The sequence below is a fragment of the Triticum aestivum genome, chromosome 2A, assembly GCF_018294505.1.
Source record: "Triticum aestivum cultivar Chinese Spring chromosome 2A, IWGSC CS RefSeq v2.1, whole genome shotgun sequence".
NCBI classification, from domain to species: Eukaryota; Viridiplantae; Streptophyta; class Magnoliopsida; order Poales; family Poaceae; genus Triticum; species Triticum aestivum.
Genome location: NC_057797.1, coordinates 635,189,498 through 635,197,105, shown reverse-complemented (window position 1 = coordinate 635,197,105; position 7,608 = coordinate 635,189,498).

Genomic DNA, 7,608 nt, shown 5'->3' with positions numbered 1-7,608 from the left:
GATGATCCAGTCGGAGGGCCTGACCGGAGCCGACTTGGTGGCCGCCTTCGTGGAGCGCCGGGTTCTTCCGCTCCAAGGCCGGCCTCACACGATCTGCCAAATGAGCGGCCGCTTCGACCCATGCCGGCTGAGCACCAGGGAGAAGCCTCACGCAGAGGTGTCTTACATGGTGAATTATATCTCCAACTGCAAGCTCGCCGAGGATTGGCGATACGGCAAGGAGCCGTATTCCCGCGCCAACCCTCCGCCTGCCGTAAGTTCTTTCTTCTTTTCTTCCTTTTCTGTAGCCGGCCTCATGATAGCCGACTCTTGATCAATTGGTCTGCCTTTTGCAGAACCTCTTCTCCCGCCGACAGCCGGGGCCACGGGGGTAGAGCGCCAGCTCCTCCCCGACCGCACGGTGGACGACGCCGACGATCCGGACCTGGGAGCGGCCGCCATGGAAGACGCCATCATGGGGGAAGGCGACGAGGCCGAAGGCGCGGGACTCGGGGCCAACTTCGAGGACTGGCCGGATGACGACGAGGTCGAAGTCGCCCCGCACCACCAGCCGGCGCCCGATCATCAAGGCGCGGGCTCGTCTGCCGTGCCGGCTGCCCGTAGCGGCGCGCAGAAGCGCCGGGCCGCATCGACCTTCTTCGGTAGTCGGCCGAAAAAATCCAAGGCCTCCACGGCGGCGACCAAGCGGGATGACGCGGCCGCGATGTCAGGACCCCGACTCAATGCCACATCGATCTAGCATGTAACACCTCATATCACTTTGCGGCCTCACGCACGGTATTCCCACGGGTGTCGCCTTACCTTTGCCCGGGACCGTTTGCGTCTTTTGGCACACGTATATGATAGTGTCGCTAGCATCCATATGATAAGGAGCCCGGGCTGACATGGCTAGTCGTAAACCCAAAGTGGCACAAACTTACAGGGACAGACATCCATGACCCAGCATCGAACGTGTCGGTCATCAGCGAGTGAATCCAGGCTGTAGCACTTGGCTAGCAGGACTCCGGTGAACCGGGCTATAGCGGGCTAACAGGACTCCGGTATTCATCGCGTGACATTTCCCCGAAGGGACAGACACAGGAACGAAGAAGGACACATGCCGGCCAGCCTAAGTGTTCTGGAGCAGTAGCAAGCTACCATGGCTCGGTGGAAACACTAGGAGACATTTCCCGGTAAGAGAGGCTACTAAAGATAAACAACTAGATAGTCAGATCCCACACATACCAAGCATTTCAATAACATACACACAATATGCTCGATATGTGCAATACAACATGGCATCACAAAATGACTCTACGACTCAAGTAGTTTATTCAATAGGCTCCGAGGAGCGAGATATTACAAACATGGGTCTCATGACCCAACAATCAGAGCATACAAGTCAAAACACAAACGGAAGCTAAACCTGTCTGAGTACAGACAACTATAAATGAAAAAGGCTGAGAAGCCTGACTATCTACCAAATCCTGCCAAGGGCACAAGATCGTAGCTGAGGTAACAAGCTAAACGTCGAAGCCCACGTGGAACTACTAGTGAGACTGAAGTCTCTCTGCAAAAACATAAATTAAGCAACGTGAGTACAAATGTACCTAGCAAGACTTACATCAGATCTATCTACATATGCATCATTATCAACAAAGGGGGTGGTGGAGTTTAACTACAGCAAGCCAGCTTTGACTCGGTGGCTAACCTGAACTACGACTGCAAGTAACTCTTTTGAGGTGGCGCACACGAGTCCACATATTCACCATATCAATACACCACTATGGATCCGCTCCCGTCTCCCTACGAGAACGCCATCCATAGCACTCACGCTTATCTTGCGTATTTTAGAGTATCCACTTTCACTTGTCTATGAACTGTACGAGGGGTCCAAGTTTCCATATCCGAGGAATCCGGCTATTCGAATAGATGATGTTAACCCTGTAGGGGTGTACTTCTTCACACACGCTTTCGCCACTTATCGCCCTGTACACGTCATGTACCTCGGCAACCTTCAAGCGGAAGCCGGGCGAGGGAGTCGGCCACGACCTGACTAACCAAACAAGTCTCTAGTCCAGGTTTATCGCCTATTCGGGTTCCATCCGCAAGGAGATCCGGCCGGGGTGTCGCTCACGGCCCCAAACGATGTGTGTAGGGTTCCCAAGCCCACCTCGACGGGTGGATCTACGCTTGGTACACCGTGCCACTGTGCCTAGTCTGTCCCAAGCCCACCTGTACCGGGTGCCACTTGGTAGACTACTAACACTACCTACAAACACCAGAAACTAGTTGCAACTCCTGGACAGAGATCATGTTGATTAATAAGTCGAGAGAGCTTGGAGCGCCCGGAGCTCAATGTGTGGTAGTAACTGATCATGGATCACAAACACAGAACTCAGTTCCTGAGGACGGCTGCAATGAGACAACCCACCATGTACTCCTACATGGCCTCTCACCGCTACCTTTACCAAATCGTGTTCACACACTTAGCTCTCAACGGTAGGACATGTTCACACACCTCTGGTTCATCCCCGATGAATCAGACCCGACTCAACTCTAAGCAGTAGCAGGCATGACAAACAAACATGAATGAGTAGGCACAACAGGGCTCAAACAACTCCTACTCATGCTAGTGGGTTTCATCTACTTACTGTGGCAATGACAGGTCATGCAAAGGATAAAGGGGTTCAGCTACCGCAGCGAGTAACAAATATGTCGTTGTTGTCCTAATGCAGTAAAAGAGAGCAGGAGCGAGAGAGTGGGATTTTATCGGAATGAACAAGGGGGTTTTGCTTGCCTGGCACTTCTGAAGATAATATAGCTCTTCGTCGGTGTCATCGATCGCATCGTCGGTACATGTCTATCGAGAGGGAACAACACCGGCAAACACAGAAGAAACACGATCAATGCAATGCATAGTATGATGCATGCTATGACATGGCAATATGAATGTGTTTTGGGCTAATGCACCTAGCTACGATTTAAATGAAGTTGGTTTGAATACATGATTCAAATTCCAACTCCATATATGATTATTTAAATGCCCTTTATTTGTTTTGTCCAAAACAGAGGACAAACATTGTTCAAACATGCATGAAAATAGTACATATGGATTCCTTGAATTTTTCTGATAATTTTTCATATATAATTTATTTAATTTGGAGTTACAGTTGAATTTCTATGAATTTTAGAAGTTTATGCAATTTTCTGGAATTTATAAATCATTTCCTAATTTATTTTAATTCCAGAAAGGAATTATTGCGTCAGCATGACCTCATCCTGACGTCATCAGGTCAACAGGGCGGGTCCAGGTCAAACCTGACGTGTGGGGGCCACACGTCAGTGACACAGGGCTAGTTAGTGTCAATGACAGGTGGGGCTGGCTCAAAGGCCACGTCAGCGCGGTCAAAGCTGACGCGTGGGGCCACTGCAATTAGATTAAACCTAATCTATTTTAGTTAGCCGGTTAGTTAGGCGGTGGGGCCCGGCTGTCTGTGACACGATGCGGTGGTTAGTGGCTAATTAAGCCAGCCACGTCAGCTGGCCGGCGTTTAACCGCCGGCGACCTCAGATCGCGGCGGCGTCCGCGTCGGGATTGCGCTACAGGCCATGGTTTGGGGCGCGGGGAGCATCTACGGGGAGCTGGCGGAGTGGCGCTTCCAGTGGTGGAGGCGGCTGGAGCGGAGGTGGCCAGAGTTGAGCACGGCGTCGACCTCGGCGGCGGCCGGAGCTCGGGCGAGCTCGGGGTCGGTGTTAGGGAGCACGGCAGGAGGAGCTGGGGCGTGCTACGGACTCCTGAAATCGCGGTGAGCACGACGGTGGGCTCGGAAACGAGCTGCGGTGGCTGTGGCTACGGCCACGCCATGGCCGGCGGCGAGAAGCTCTCGGCCGCGGTGGAGAAAGAAGCTAGGGGATGAGCGTGAGCTTGATAGAAGGGGGAAGAGGAAGAGGGGCTCACGGTGGATCGAACGGAGGGGTCGGCGAGCTCGGGGAAGCTTCTGCGATGACGAATTTACGGCGGCGATCTCCGGGCACCGGGATTGAGGGAGACGGCGTGGGCGGCGATGCAGGGCTCCCGCAGTCGAACGGGCTGGCGTAGACGATGCAGGAGACGATGGCGGTTCTTCTGGGCTTATCGATAGGGCGAGGGGTGGCCGGTGGCCACGGTGGTTGCGAGCGACGTCGGCAGTGGCTCTCGGTCAAGGGGGGGGGAAGCAGAGGAGCGAGGGGGAGGAAGGTCCAGAGAGCGAGGGAGAAGTGAGAGGGGGTCGGGGAGGCGCGTGGCGTCACCGGGGCGTCGAGGAGGAGCCAGGCAGGCTGGGAGGGAGGAGGTGGCCGGGGCGCGTGGCCTGCGCGCGCCACCGAGCAGCTTCGGGGTGAGGGGGAGGAAGACGACAGGGGGAGAAGCGGCGGTGGGCTGGGCCGCTGGAGGAGCTGGGCCAGGCAGGTAAGTCAGGTAAGTGGCTGGGCTTCTCCCTTTTTCTAAATTTCTGTTCTGTTTTCTTTTATTTAATCTTTTGCCACTGTTTTGAATTTAAAATAATTCAAACAATGCCAAAAACTCCTCTGAATATTTTTATTTTGCTAGATGGACTTTTCCAAAGCTCATAAAATATTTCAGGGGTATTTGAAATTATATTCTAATTATATGAATATAATTCAAATTTAAATAGCTAATGATTTAAATTCAAAGTCCCAAAAATAAATCCTTAAAAATGTTCATTATTTTTGGTTTGGATCAAAACCCTTGCCAAAATATTAAACATCTAAGAAGAGCATTTTGGAACAATGAATGAGATTTTTAGGGTTTTTGCCCTTCTTTTATTTAGGGTTTTGAGGCTTCTGAATTTCTCAGTTCAAGTTTCAAAAATTTAAACATGATGCACAGATGGAAGCAAGCATAGGACAGGCCAGAACTAGGGATGTGACAACTCACCCCCACTAAACAAGAATCTCGTCTCGAGATTCAAGCGTAGGGTAAGATGAAGGGGAAACGCAAACTAGAATAATCTTCACGATCCAGGTTGCACTTCGAATGAACGTTGATTCGATCACCATCATTGTCTCGAAGTCTTGCTCTGAGAAATCCTGCCAACATGACATGGAGAGAAGAAGGAGACTCTAGAAGGGTCGATCTTCTCGAAGATCGAACAACTCAGGATTACTCACGGAATGAGACATAGCAACCTCTCTCGAGCCGAGACACGAAACATTCGTCCAAATGAATGGAGTGGAACAGATGTCGAAGGTTCACTAGGTAGACAACAATTCCACGCTTAAAAGGGTGGTGAACGGTTGTCAACGTAGCGAAGAGTTGAGTTGCCACGATACCATAACGGGGCACCTTAGGGAAGGTGACTTGTGGAAATATCCCCTTAAGTGGCAAAAAGAATTACCTTTGATTCAGAGATCATTGAAACTCTTTAAACCAGCCTAAGGCAATTCTCGAGCGATCGTTTGGAGGGGGTCGGTAGAATGGCATACTCGGACTTGGATGATGTGGATTACCTTGTTGAAGACAACGTAATGGATGAATTTGCTTACCACCGGAAATGGAAGAGACCCATGGTAGAATGGCACATTGGCGGTGCAAGCTGGGAACAAAATGCAAATGCTGGGAATGATTCTGGTAACTGGGGAAGAACCCAACAATAGAGAGTGGATTCCCTGTTTGAAAAGGTCATAGCATTGCCAAGGAAACTGAGAGCAAACCCAGTTAGTGCCGATGATAATACGTAGCGCTTGTGCGTGCTCTCAAGAACTTGAGCATTTCCATAATCATCAAGGTTTTACCAACATCCGTGTCAAGGATCCTGGCAACACAACTTGCTACCATGATGAATGATGATGGATGATGCAGATACAAAGAAAGATAACACTTTCTCAGATTTCACCCTTGGCGGGGCCAAGGAAATAAAATCTGGATGATCGACCGAGAGACATTTAGCACTCCGCTTCTAATGTTCTCCTTGATGTGCTAGCGTAATCCATAGATAATTATGGTTTGATATCTAGAACATCAAGTAAAAGGTCGGACTTTGGGAGTACAAGAATCCATAAGGAATAACTACGGAGGTAAATCCTGCGAAATCCTTATGGGGAGGTGGCCAACTTCTTCAATCAAGATACTACAATAATAGGTCCTTCGGCTGGGTGGTGCTGGCCACGACATCCACTTTACCAGTTATCGAGGGACCAATATTATAGTTCTTGGGAAATGTTCCAACCATCATATCTGCCTGAGATTCAGATCTGGTTGGTGTCAGGATATTCCAGACTCATCGCGTTTAGGAAGAAAAATGAAAGTTTGCAACACAAATCGACGAGATGACGTTGCGAGATTCTCGGGAAATGAACTACGATAGCAAGCTCCAAAACATGAGCTGGTTCTGCTACACATGTGTGAGCACGCTGTCTCAGACAAGCATGACCACATGGTAGTCTTATAATAAAACACTACCGAGTTTTGGTTGGGAACCATCATCGAGGATATCAAAGTTCTTGGTTAAGCCCGGGTTAGCTCTTAAAAAGAACTCCTTCTCCTAGAACAAATCAGTTAGTGGCTTGGTGTGCTACAGAATTCATATGGAGCGAAGATGATCAGTCTAACAGACCACAGAATACTTTGCACGTGCATGGCTGACTTGGGATGATTCTAGAGGAAAACAAAAATAGACTTTCTCGAATTCACGGCGGCAACTTACATCAAATGCACGTGAATCAAAGGAAGTCACTTCTTTTATCCAAACATATACTTCATGAACGGGGCATGAAGAAAATGCTTACACAACTTTCCAACACTAGCTTAATGTTCAACAAAATCATGGAGGAGATAAGGATGTTGTCGATGGGCTCAACAACAATTCATCCAGGTTCCCTTTTAAAAGGAATTCCATAGTTAAGTGAACACGTGATAGCATTGGTCAGGCCAAAAGATATAATGGTGTATGCTCGAGGAAAATCCATGAGTAAGACAGCATTATGAACATCGTTGGTTCTGATTTGATTTGATGATAGCCCATACTTAAATCAAAGGTTTGGGTAAGATAATATATCCAACAATTGTTCACAAGGACCAATTGATGAAGATACCATCTTTCTTCAACACACACGCACACACACACAAAAAGATATCCCTTAACATGAACTAAGTCAGGCAAGCTTTTATCTTCCAACTCTCCAAGTTGTTGTTTAGCTTATCCAACTAGCTCAGGGTATCCAACACGGATTCTTGGAGAAGGGGTGGTTTACAGGAATAAACCAACTTGATCACGAGCTCAACATAACAGTCAGGTGACAATCTGGTGATACTACCAAGAAGATATTCGGAAAATCACGAACCACTGATATGTTACTAAGCTCGAGAACAATCTTGCTTTTCAAGGCAAGATGATATGATCAAATGAGCGAGGATTTGACAAAATCCTAACTCATCAATCAAAGAGTGCACCAGGAAATAGGGACTAGGTAGCACAATCTATCTTAGAATGGTGATTCAAGAACCAACACGCTAAGAATGAAATTATCGTCCATTTAACCACCAAGCAACAGAGTTGCTAGCAGTATTGATTTCACACATCACGATTCACTTGTCGGCGTTCCGGTTATAATAACACGGGAACCAAG